This window comes from Dermacentor albipictus, unplaced genomic scaffold (genome assembly GCF_038994185.2).
Source record: "Dermacentor albipictus isolate Rhodes 1998 colony unplaced genomic scaffold, USDA_Dalb.pri_finalv2 scaffold_75, whole genome shotgun sequence".
Taxonomy (NCBI): Eukaryota; Metazoa; Arthropoda; class Arachnida; order Ixodida; family Ixodidae; genus Dermacentor; species Dermacentor albipictus.
This window is the reverse complement of record NW_027225629.1, coordinates 120001-132500: the sequence shown is the minus strand read 5'-3', so window position 1 is coordinate 132500 and position 12500 is coordinate 120001. Positions and strand designations below refer to the sequence as shown.

Here is a 12500-nt window from a genome sequence, read left to right as displayed (position 1 = left end):
CAGCAACAATCCGGCGGTTTAAGCGCCGGGCATTTTTGCTCGCTACCTGGCTTAAGCGCCGAGCATTTTTTAGGCTTAAGCGCGGCCGCCCCGGCTGACGTGGTAGCGGACTTTGCGCGTGCAGCCTGATGTTCAGTCCCCATATATGGCTCAACCGCGGGCGGGGTGCGGCCGCCCCGGCTGACGTGGTAGCGGACTTTGCGCGTGCAGCCATATATGGCTCAACCGCGGGCGGGGTGCGGCCGCCCCGGCTGACGTGGTAGCGGACTTTGCGTAATGTTGCCCGTTGTTTCACAGCAAACGGGCGCCGCGAATTTCGTGCTTTCTTTCCAGTTTGGACATTTGTCTTCGTGTACGGGTGCTGCGTTTGAGGAGCTTTATAGAGCGTCTCAAGAAAAACAATTTGTTTGGAGCTTCACGTGTAAGAGGAGTGTCTCCCTAGTACGTGCCGGTTTTCCTTTTTTTTTTTTCCTCCCGATAACAGTACTCATGTGCCACTTGTGTCACCATGACATGATTTTTTTTGGGGGGGGGGTTCTCCCTTGATCCTCAAGCGAGTTTCACACATCACGCAGACGTCCGCATCTATCCAGTAATGATGCCATTTACAAAAATCTTAAACAACCGAGGCCCGCACCTGCTCAATCAACGCCAACTCAATTTAAGGAAGCTGATCGAAACCATCCAGTTTGGGAAAAGCTAATTTATGCAGTAGCATTCTTTTTATTATTATTGTGAGAGACGTGAAATACACACCACGAAATGAACGTCCGCTTGTTACCCTTTTGTTACTGCGGTGCGAAATCATCGCGCGTAATACCGATTCAATTTTGTCTTGTTTGGTGGTCTGTCAGCACTTTGTGTTCTTCAAGAAAATCAGCTACAGGCTTTTAAATTATGTGCGCGAAACTTTTCTCCATCTGCCACCCGGAACATATTTAAAGAAGAGAGAAAGCAGCCGGGGCCTTGAGATTTCGAAAATGCCGCGCTCTGAAATTTTCACATCAGCCATTGGGAAGATAATTATTATCCGTCACAAACAAAAAAAAAAAAAACAGCTTTGAAATGAGCATTGATAGTGGCCACGTTTTTTCGGGGCATGTCTTGATGAAATAATTGCAGTTCAGTTCGTTGGTTCAATTGCATTTGTTGGCTCCTTGCAGCATGTCTAGATTTCATCTTTTTCAGTATTCCTAGTGTTCTCATTGTAGTATGAATAACCTGCAGATTTTTCGTTGTTGTTGTTATGCGTTATACAATGCTGAGCGATGTTTTTCCTTTCCTTGAAGCTAGCCATAGAAGTATAAAACTTTCTATAAACTCATTACAATAAGAATCCAGCATACGGTTCATCATCGGCTCGATAAACGTTCGGGAAGTGGCGACTTTTAATGCCGTGATCATGAAGCTTAACAGCAGAGCGTGTTCATCAGATATGCCAGGGGTGACGTAACGCAAGGCGTGAATCGAATCTAAGATTGAAATGGCGTTCTGAATTCTTTTGGTTCCAGATAGAACAAACAAAAATATATAAAAAAAGCATGTCATTGATTGTCATTCAAACCTCAAGAGCGCGTGGAGAAAGTGTTCCGGTTTACATTCGGCAAATCGAAATGAACGGCTAAAATTAACCTATCGTCTGGTTTCATGCGGGAGATCACGTGCGCACGCAAATTTCTTCGTACGGGAATTTTATGAAGTGAAGGCGGCTACAGATCATTTCCTTTGTCTAGTTCATGTTCGTAGGCGCAAATTGCAAACGTAATACTTGGAGGAACGTTTCCACTAATCTACAGGGGCTCTCTCATTTCTCCGATTGCTCGCAAACACATTGCATTGCTAGTCGTGACGTTTCACAGTGACGTTTCACCATGCCCGTCGAAGTTGATTACCAGTACCGCGCCAGCGTCGACCGGCCGGCGAAGCGACGAACTCAGCAGCGCATGCGCGAGGCCCTACAACACCCCAACCGAGCTACCCTGCTTATCGGAGAGAGCGAGTGCGCGTGAACGCGGGCTCGTCTGACGATCTGGATTAAAGAAAAAAAAAAAAGTGTGTCCGAGATATTGACAAAGACAAGTGGTCGCTGTCGCTCTGAGTCTTAGCGCGTTATAGAAAACGTGGGATGGCGGTGCTTCCTCGAGGGTCTAAAAGTACAATCTTCGAACTAGCGCTCCCGGCGGAACGTGGAGCTAGCATCCTTCTTCTTGGAACGGTTTGCAATGGACTGCTTGAATGTGCCGACCACGCGTCACGGGTCGCGTATAGAGCCAACGTTTGGCAAGAACGCGTCTAGCACAACCGATCGCGGTTGCGATAACCCATCGTTGGTAGCGAAAAAAAGAAAGAAAGAAAAAAAAAACACCTACCCGCAGCTTGTTAGCAGTAACCGTAAATGTGGTTCTAAATATAGGTTCGCTGGTCACTGAAACTTTCTCATAACGCACACCACTGTAGTCCAAAAAGAACAAAGCACGCACAATGGATATGATACAGCCGTCACCGCATGATTTCGCGTTTTCCTTATTGCATTACTTTCGTGGGCATGCGCGCTAGGGCCACGCAGGCCAGGAGGCAAGGGGAAAAATAAATAAGAAATGATACGCGATCCTCAGCATTGACTTGGCTGATGTGGCACTCGCATTTATGTTCTTTACCTTAGGCGAGCGCAACGCGCCAACTGAACTCCAATTTCCCATAACGGAAATTCGTATTTGGCCATTTGGTTGTATTTTTGGCTGATGTTCGCGTTTTTCGCCCGAGCATGCGCTTCACTGCGCCGCTCGTTGCCCCTTCAATGCGGCTTCACTGCCCTGCAGGCGTGTTCTGCGTCAAGCCGAACCACCAGGCAAAAAGCCTGGGCGCCGCCATCTTGTTGAGAGCGGCGCCGGGGACACAATCGCGCCTAGCTCATTGAGTTTTCCCCCAAAACTGAACGAAATAGCCTTATTTAAATGAGAAAGATGCCGCGAGTGCCGCAACGAAGGACCTTAAGGATTACCGAAGGGTAACTGAGGGCGACGCGACGAGCTTTGGAAAGAAGAATGATGGGTGTAGCGCTACGGGGGATAAGAATAGAGCAGATTCGGGGGGTGAGCGAACAAACGCGAGCTAATGACACCTTAGTTTAAACCAAGAAAAAGAAATGGGCGTGCGCAGGGCATGCAATGTGGGGGGAAGATCATCAATTAAGGGTTACCGACTGAATTCCAAGAGAAGGGAAGCGTAGCACGGGGTGGCGGAAATTTAGGAGGGCAGATTAGATTAGGAAGGGCGCAGGCACTAGACGGCGACCGTGACCGGGCTTACACGTGACCGGGGTGCTTGGAGAATAATGGGAGAGGTCTTTGCCCTGCAGTGGTCGTAGCCAGCAGGATGATGATGACGAAAAGGTAGCAACAGGTATTCATAACATACAGGTTGGAAAGCTGAGGCACCTCTGAACCCTTGAATATATTTCGCCACACTTGGCCATACGACAAGTTTGTTTTCGAGGCGCTCGGTCCCACTGCAGCGAAAATGTTGCCGGAAATCGGGCACTCCATTTTTGTTTCATAGGGAACCTTTCTTCCACTAGGGCAGCGGATTTTCGCAGGGCGAGCTTGCTGTCGTTTACGGATCAAAGCGATAGTGAACTCCAAAATGCAGTGTTGGCTTTGAGTGGGACTTACATTGATTGCAAAACCCACGGCTAATCACCCTTCCCCCCCCCCCCCCCCCCCAAGTGGCTCATTACAGCAGACAATCGTTCAGAAACACCGGCATCGTTGCGTATAGTATGGGAATGGTGCGTGTCACGTGAGTGCTCGCTTCGAGCTTGTGTTCTTCATTTTGATTGAATGAAGTCTCACCTAAGTGAGCGGGGGCCGATCCCGGAGGTAGTGCAATACCGGGCCGACCTGCGGCGGAGGTGAAGCAGGCTTCAAGCACTCCGCCAACTTCCAAAAATAGGTTTAATATCGTGGGTCCATATAGAACCCGTATCAGATATTAAGCTGATAAGAACAGATACTACACTTTGATCTTAGCCAAAAGGCCGAGAAGCGATGTCTTTCACTTCACTCCATTGTACCACTGCCTTGTGGGTGCCCTGGCGACATTGGTAACCTCAGCAACAGCGTGGGCAATCTTATAAAACCCAGCCCGTCTAGAGACTCTATGCTCTCTATCTCGCGAATCAACTCGCGACGCCTCAGTCTTTCACTGTTAACGAAACGCCGTCGCGTAGAAACGAGACCCGAGCGCAAGCTTGTTCGCAAGGCAAAACCAACGAAGGCAACCTCGTAGAAAACGGAACAGGCGAGCGGAAAACACGCGCAAGGGGAATGCTTACTTCCGTCTGAATGCGACCGCTCAAGGCGGCTTTCTTTGAGGCCTTCGTTTCAAGCCCGTGCGCAAGTGTAATACACTACGCGCATTTCCCTCATTTCCTTTTATTTACCGCAAGGCCCACTGAAAGTTTTCATACGGCACAGGCCGGGACGGATTGCAACGTGTCGATTCGACCGCTAGAATTAGGTAGCGCGCCTCATGTACGAATGAAAGAGAATGAAAAAAAAAAAATAAATAAATATAGAAAAGGCTGCGCACTCCTTCCAACCGGAAACATAGAGGGCAGGAAGATCGCCATGTGGAGCACAGGTGTTGTTAAAAAAGAAAGAAAGAAAGAAAGAAATAGCGCTACCCCATCATCTTTACCGTGTGCGTGTATACACACACACGCACACATATGCACGCGCACGCACGCGCGCGCGCGCACGCACACACACACACACACACACACACACATACGCACACATGCTAGCATAGCTTAAGCACAGCTGGAAAGCTCAGCCTTGCGCAAGAAAAAAGGACCACGCCCTTTCGCAAGCCCCTTTGAAACTTTTAAATGAGAAACATGTGTACAGCGAGGTCGTTCGAAACTGGCGCGAAAACGCATCCGCGCCATCTGTGTGCGGAACTAGGAAAACCTACGGCCTTCGCCATACAGAAAGAAAGGTAGATGGCGCGAGCTAACGCTCCGTTGCATACTAAGAACGAGAGCTAGTGAATAATGGCAGAAACGTCTTGGGAAGAGAGAAAAAAACAACAACAACAAAAAAAAAGAAAGACACGCAAGTTGTTGGCTCGCGCAAGCATTCTATTTTACAGCGAGTAAAGAGCATAGCAACTTCTCACAAGAGCAGCAAGAAAGACAAGAAGAACGTGAGAGAGGGGGAGAAACAGGCGCGTTTCTTTGGAATGCAGAGCATGCTGCACACACTATGAAGTGCCAAAGAGACGGGGAAAGCAGATGGCGCGATTGTGTATGTCCTCAAAGCTTGAAAACAATTTCTAAACTACAAGGTGTGCCGAAGTCCGCCTACTCTCATCAGGTTGCTCCCGCCTCCAATTGCATTTAAATTAAAATTACAGTCGCCTCAGAGGCAGAGAGAGAGAGAGAGAGAGAGAAAATGTGTACACTTGCTTCGCGCAGCTGCACCCGTTCAAATTTTACAGCAACAAGAGCACTCCCGCAGGCACAAAGTCCGCTGCCGCGTCCGCCGGGGCGGAATGCACTCGCTTCCGTAAATTGTCGTGCGGCAGACTGCTGCATCGTAGCACACCTGAAACCGCGCAGACGTCAGCGATCGCCGCGAGATCGCTGCGAGCGCTAAAGTCCGAAACCACGTCCGCCGGGGCGGCGGGAGCTCGATACCCCTTCACGAAACTTCTGCGTGTACACCGCCGCACGGCCACGGCGGAGTCGCTGGCATCCTGCGCGCAGTTGCATTGCGTCGCGCCGGGAATCGTTGAAGCCCCACGCAGACGTCGGCGTCGGCCCCGACCTGGCTGCGAGCGCTCGAAGAGACCAAGTCCGAAGCCACGTGAGCCGGGGCGGTGTGAGCGCGACTAAGTCCGAGACGACGTCAGCCGGGGCGGCGTGAGCGAGACCAAGTCCGAGACTACGTCAGCCGGGGCGGCGTGAGCGAGACCAAGTCCGAGACTACGTCAGCCGGGGCGTCGACTAAGTCCGAGACGACGTCAGCCGGGGCGTCGAGCACGCCGCGGTCGCTTTTCCCACTCTTACTCGAAAAATGGCGAAGGGGCCGCGCTAGCGTGCCTTGAATCGGTGAGCGGCGGTACCGCGGCGATCGCGAGAGCTCAAATCGGCCGTGCCAAGGCCAAATATTGGCGCTCGGCTCGGCGCAGTACGCCGCCTTGTCGCACGAGTACGGCCCCGTGGAGGTCTGGTCACTTATCGCTGCTCTTATAAGGGGCCGTACCGCCCTGGCCGACGTTGTACCGTAGTGCCGTTTTCGGCTTGCGCGTGTTCGTGGTGGTGTCCGCGCACCGCTCCGCACTCGAGAATCGTGCCCACGACGACGCGAGCGCTCGGAAGAGACGCAAGTCCGAAACCACGTGAGCCGGGGCGGTGTGAGCGCGACTAAGTCCGAGACGACGTCAGCCGGGGCGGCGTGAGCGAGACTAAGTCCGAGACTACGTCAGCCGGGGCGTCGACCAAGTCCGAGACGACGTCAGCCGGGGCGTCGAGCACGCCGCGCGCGCTTTTCCCACTCTTACTCGAAAAATGGCGAAGGGGCCGCGCTAGCGTGCCTTGAATCGGTGAGCGGCGGTACCGCGGCGATCGCGAGAGCTCAAATCGGCCGTGCCAAAGCCAAATATTGGCGCTCGGCTCGGCGCAGTACGCCGCCTTGTCGCACGAGTACGGCCCCGTGGAGGTCTGGTCACTTATCGCTGCTCTTATAAGGGGCCGTACCGCCCTGGCCGACGTTGTACCGTAGTGCCGTTTTCGGCTTGCGCGTGTTCGTGGTGGTGTCCGCGCACCGCTCCGCACTCGAGAATCGTGCCCACGACGACGCGAGCGCTCGGAAGAGACGAAAGTCCGAAACCACGTGAGCCGGGGCGGTGTGAGCGCGACTAAGTCCGAGACGACGTCAGCCGGGGCGGCGTGAGCGAGACTAAGTCCGAGACTACGTCAGCCGGGGCGTCGACCAAGTCCGAGACGACGTCAGCCGGGGCGTCGAGCACGCCGCGCGCGCTTTTCCCACTCTTACTCGAAAAATGGCGAAGGGGCCGCGCTAGCGTGCCTTGAATCGGTGAGCGGCGGTACCGCGGCGATCGCGAGAGCTCAAATCGGCCGTGCCAAAGCCAAATATTGGCGCTCGGCTCGGCGCAGTACGCCGCCTTGTCGCACGAGTACGGCCCCGTGGAGGTCTGGTCACTTATCGCTGCTCTTATAAGGGGCCGTACCGCCCTGGCCGACGTTGTACCGTAGTGCCGTTTTCGGCTTGCGCGTGTTCGTGGTGGTGTCCGCGCACCGCTCCGCACTCGAGAATCGTGCCCACGACGACGCGAGCGCTCGGAAGAGACGAAAGTCCGAAACCACGTGAGCCGGGGCGGTGTGAGCGCGACTAAGTCCGAGACGACGTCAGCCGGGGCGGCGTGAGCGAGACTAAGTCCGAGACTACGTCAGCCGGGGCGACGAGCACGCCGCGCGCGCTTTTCGCACTCTTACTCGAAAAATGGCGAAGGGGCCGCGCTAGCGTGCCTTGAATCGGTGAGCGGCGGTACCGCGGCGATCGCGAGAGCTCAAATCGGCCGTGCCAAGGCCAAATATTGGCGCTCGGCTCGGCGCAGTACGCCGCCTTGTCGCACGAGTACGGCCCCGTGGAGATCTGGTCACTTATCGCTGCTCATATAAGGGGGCCGTACCGCCCTGGCCGACGTTGTACCGTAGTGCCATTTTCGGCTTGCGCGTGTTCGTGGTGGTGTCCGCGCACCGCTCCGCACTCGAGAATCGTGCCCACGACGACGCGAGCGCTCGGAAGAGACGGAAGTCCGAAACCACGTGAGCCGGGGCGGTGTGAGCGCGACTAAGTCCGAGACGACGTCAGCCGGGGCGGCGTGAGCGAGACTAAGTCCGAGACTACGTCAGCCGGGGCGACGAGCACGCCGCGCGCGCTTTTCGCACTCTTACTCGAAAAATGGCGAAGGGGCCGCGCTAGCGTGCCTTGAATCGGTGAGCGGCGGTACCGCGGCGATCGCGAGAGCTCAAATCGGCCGTGCCAAGGCCAAATATTGGCGCTCGGCTCGGCGCAGTACGCCGCCTTGTCGCACGAGTACGGCCCCGTGGAGATCTGGTCACTTATCGCTGCTCATATAAGGGGGCCGTACCGCCCTGGCCGACGTTGTACCGTAGTGCCGTTTTCGGCTTGCGCGTGTTCGTGGTGGTGTCCGCGCACCGCTCCGCACTCGAGAATCGTGCCCACGACGACGCGAGCGCTCGGAAGAGACAGAAGTCCGAAACCACCTGAGCCGGGCCGCGGCGGGAGCTCGACGCCCGTCACGCAACTTTGGCGTACAAGCCACCGCACGGCCGCGACTGAGTCGTCGCCACCGTCCGGCTGGCTGCACTATAGCACGCCGGGAACCGGGAAAGAACCGCGCAGAGGTCGTCGTTTTGCCGCGGCGTTGGCGCGAGCGCGCGAAGAGACAAAGTCCGAAACGGCGTCAGCCGGGGTGTCGAGCACGCCGCCCGCGCCGGTCGCACTCGTGCTCGGAAACGGCGAAAGGGCCGCGCTAGCGTGCGGCCCCGTAGGGGCACAGAAAGGCGATTGTTCTGGAAACCGCGCTGTCCATAGGCGAGAGATTGCCGTTCGCGCATTCGGTCGACGCGCTGCGCTTTCACGACTTCGGCATTGCGCTGCCGACGTAAGCTTTCCATCTCGCTCGCGGCGCTGCGAGGCGGCACGATTTTCGCCAAACGCTCGTCGAAAGTGGCACGAGTACGGCCCCATGGAGATTTGGGAACTTATCGCTGCTATTATATGGGGGTCCCAGAGAGCAGTCGCCCCCAAAAGCGACCTGGGTGTTTGATATGCGGCGGGCTTCGTGCCCGTCAAGCGTGTCCCCGGTATCGCTCCCGTGGATCCCACAGCTGACGTCTGCAGCCTCATCCGCTTGATGCGTTAGGGGCTGGTTGTCGGACGACGCTTTCTCCACGATATCGAGTTGTGTTCCGCATCGTCCTCGGACGAGTCAAATGCGAAAGCGCCGAAGGCGCGGGCGTGACCCGTCGCCTGGCGGCTTTGCCGTCTCGGCTACGTTGCAAGTGTCGGTCGGTCCACCTGTGCTGCGGGCTCAAGAGAAACCGCAAGCCGTGATCGAGTCGACACAACCAGTCTATCGAGAATGTTGCGTGCTTCTTGCCGCGTGGCGATACCCGGCCCTTCGGGGAGGGCGCCGTAGCGAGCTCGAACGCCGTCGTCTCGGACTGTGCAAAGTGCTACTCTTTGCAAGAACGAAGCGTGCTGGGGCGCCTGAAGGTGGCCTCGGCATCGCAAAAACGGCGTCCGGCCTGCTTGACAGGCGGGACGCGCAGTTGAACGATTACCTGGTTGATCCTGCCAGTAATCATATGCTTGTCTCAAAGATTAAGCCATGCATGTCTAAGTACATGCCGAAATAAGGCGAAACCGCGAATGGCTCATTAAATCAGTTATGGTTCCTTAGATCGTTTCTTCCTACTTGGATAACTGTGGCAATTCTAGAGCTAATACATGCAGTGAGCCTGAAGCCCTTTGGGCGACGGGTGCTTTTATTAGACCAAGATCGATCGGGTTTCGGCCCGTATTGTGTGGTGACTCTGGATAACTTTGTGCTGATCGCATGGCCACGAGCCGGCGACGTTTCTTTCAAGTGTCTGCCTTATCAACTTTCGATGGTAGGTTACTTGCTTACCATGGTTGTTACGGGTAACGGAGAATCAGGGTTCGATTCCGGAGAGGGAGCCTGAGAAACGGCTACCACATCCAAGGAAGGCAGCAGGCGCGCAAATTACCCACTCCCGGCACGGGGAGGTAGTGACGAAAAATAACAATACGGGACTCTTTTGAGGCCCCGTAATTGAAATGAGTACACTCTAAATCCTTTAACGAGGATCAATTGGAGGGCAAGTCTGGTGCCAGCAGCCGCGGTAATTCCAGCTCCAATAGCGTATACTAAAGCTGCTGCGGTTAAAAAGCTCGTAGTTGGATCTCAGTTCCAGACGAGTAGTGCATCTACCCGATGCGACGGCTCGGACTGAACATCATGCCGGTCCTTTCTTGGTGCACTTCATTGTGTGCCTCGAGAAGGCCGGTGCTTTTACTTTGAAAAAATTAGAGTGCTCAACGCAGGCGAGTCGCCTGAATAAACTTGCATGGAATAATAGAACAAGACCTCGTTTCTGTTCTGTTGGTTTTTGGAATACGAGGTAATGATTAAGAGGGACAGACGGGGGCATTCGTATTGCGGCGCTAGAGGTGAAATTCTTGGACCGTCGCAAGACGAACTACTGCGAAAGCATTTGCCAAGAATGTTTTCTTTGATCAAGAACGAAAGTCAGAGGTTCGAAGGCGATCAGATACCGCCCTAGTTCTGACCATAAACGATGCCAACCAGCGATCCGCCTGAGTTACTCAAATGACTCGGCGGGCAGCTTCCGGGAAACCAAAGTGTTTGGGTTCCGGGGGAAGTATGGTTGCAAAGCTGAAACTTAAAGGAATTGACGGAAGGGCACCACCAGGAGTGGAGCCTGCGGCTTAATTTGACTCAACACGGGAAAACTTACCCGGCCCGGACACTGGGAGGATTGACAGATTGAGAGCTCTTTCTTGATTCGGTGGATGGTGGTGCATGGCCGTTCTTAGTTGGTGGAGCGATTTGTCTGGTTAATTCCGATAACGAACGAGACTCTAGCCTATTAAATAGGTGCGGGGTTCCCAGCACCTTACAACCTTCTTAGAGGGACAAGCGGCTCCTAGCCGCACGAAACAGAGCAATAACAGGTCTGTGATGCCCTTAGATGTCCGGGGCCGCACGCGCGCTACACTGAAGGAAGCAGCGTGTCTTTATCCCTGTCTGAAAAGACTGGGTAACCCGTGGAACTTCTTTCGTGATTGGGATAGGGGCTTGCAATTGTTCCCCTTGAACGAGGAATTCCCAGTAAGCGCGAGTCATAAGCTCGCGTTGATTACGTCCCTGCCCTTTGTACACACCGCCCGTCGCTACTACCGATTGAATGATTTAGTGAGGTCTTCGGACCGATGTCCGGCGCGGCCTTTCGGTTGCGCCGGTCTGTTGGAAAGATGACCAAACTTGATCATTTAGAGGAAGTAAAAGTCGTAACAAGGTTTCCGTAGGTGAACCTGCGGAAGGATCATTACCGGATTGTTCGAGGGTGACGAGCGCCATTGTTTCTACCCCGTGTGGGTGAAGCAGCTCGCTGCGCCCGACGCTTTCCGCCGCTGGCCCCGCTTGGACGCGGGGACGGCTATACCCGAACATGCCGGGGATTGCCCGAATTTCGAAGGGCGCCCCGTGCCAAATTTGTTGCGCCCAGTGGACGCCGGCTGCAACCTTGGACGGTTGGCTTGGCCGCGCCCGCGGGTAGAAACGGCGTAACGCACACTGTTGGGTGGGCTTTCTGAAGTCCGCCTCGGCACTCTTGCGCGGAATGGGAGTAAGACGACCCGACCTGCTGCTCTTGCCCAGTACGAGGGGAACGGCGAAGCGTGCGGTCGGTCAAGGAACTGACGGTCGAGAGCTAATGCCGCTGCCGCTTAGTACACACGGAACCGTGGTGCGAGCGCTCTCCCGTCCTCCGCGGCAAACGCTGCCGAGTCTGAAAAGGCTGGCGGCTGCCGGTCGCTTCCTGCGGCGAGTGTGGAGTAACGACCCGACTTTGTTGCTGCCCAAGTACTAAAGGAACGGTGCGGCGCTCGGTCGGTCATGGAACCGGCGGTATTGAGGGTGCGGCTGCCAAGTACGGAAGGAACCGTGGCCTAAAGCACTCTCCCGTCCTCCGCGGCAAATTCCACCGCGCCCGAAAGGGCCGGAGGCTGCCGGTCGGCTCCCGCTCGTGACGCGCGAGGTGTCGAGTTCGCGGTTCAATGCGACGACGTCTGCAGGCTATTTGCCCGCCGCCGAGGGAAAGGCGGCGTTGCTGCGAAGTACCGAAGGAAACGCGGCTTTGCTACGTCGGAAGCGTTCTGCGGTTTGCGGACTTGTGCGCTTTGGGAAGGCGCCGCACGTCGAAAGAGGAAGTACGGACAGACGAGGGACTGTAATCCCGTATTCGAACGCACTTGCGGCCAGGCCCTTGCTGGCTTCGTCTTCCGCCTCAAGTAGACTTGTTGTGGCTCCGGCGCAGAGAGCCGTCCCTGGCACTGGCCGAGTGGCTTTGGAGAGCTGCGCGAGTACGCGCGCGCCAAGCTCTTGTCTTTCGTCTCGAGTAGGCTGTTGGATCAGCAGCGGTCATGCGGAAACGCGTGACCGCCGAACGAAAGAGCGAAACAGGAGTAGCGCACGCCGAAAGGCGCTCTTCGAAACCACACACAGGGAGACGCCACGTGCCTGAAACACTGGTTGTACTGTACTGAATTGAACAAACTATTTTTCACGACTCTAAGCGGTGGATCACTCGGTTCTCGGGTCGATGAAGAACGCAGCCAGCT

General features: G+C 55.2%; 3 non-coding genes across 3 annotated transcripts in view; 2 read left to right on the top strand and 1 right to left on the bottom strand.

Annotated features, from left to right (window-relative positions):
* Window positions 1-3856: 3856 nt before the first annotated feature.
* LOC139053173 (U2 spliceosomal RNA) lies at window positions 3857-4048 on the bottom strand. Its single transcript, XR_011510270.1, has one exon. It is a non-coding gene; the product is annotated as a U2 spliceosomal RNA (small nuclear RNA).
* A 5346-nt stretch (window positions 4049-9394) lies between these two features.
* Window positions 9395-11209, top strand: LOC139053192 (small subunit ribosomal RNA). The gene has a single exon (XR_011510289.1). It is a non-coding gene; the product is annotated as a small subunit ribosomal RNA (ribosomal RNA).
* Window positions 11210-12446: 1237 nt separating this feature from the next.
* LOC139053140 (5.8S ribosomal RNA) overlaps window positions 12447-12500 on the top strand; it is a 153-nt gene continuing 99 nt past the window's right edge. The window contains exon 1 of the ribosomal RNA XR_011510242.1: window positions 12447-12500. This exon is cut by the window's right edge and continues 99 nt beyond it. This is a non-coding gene — a ribosomal RNA (5.8S ribosomal RNA).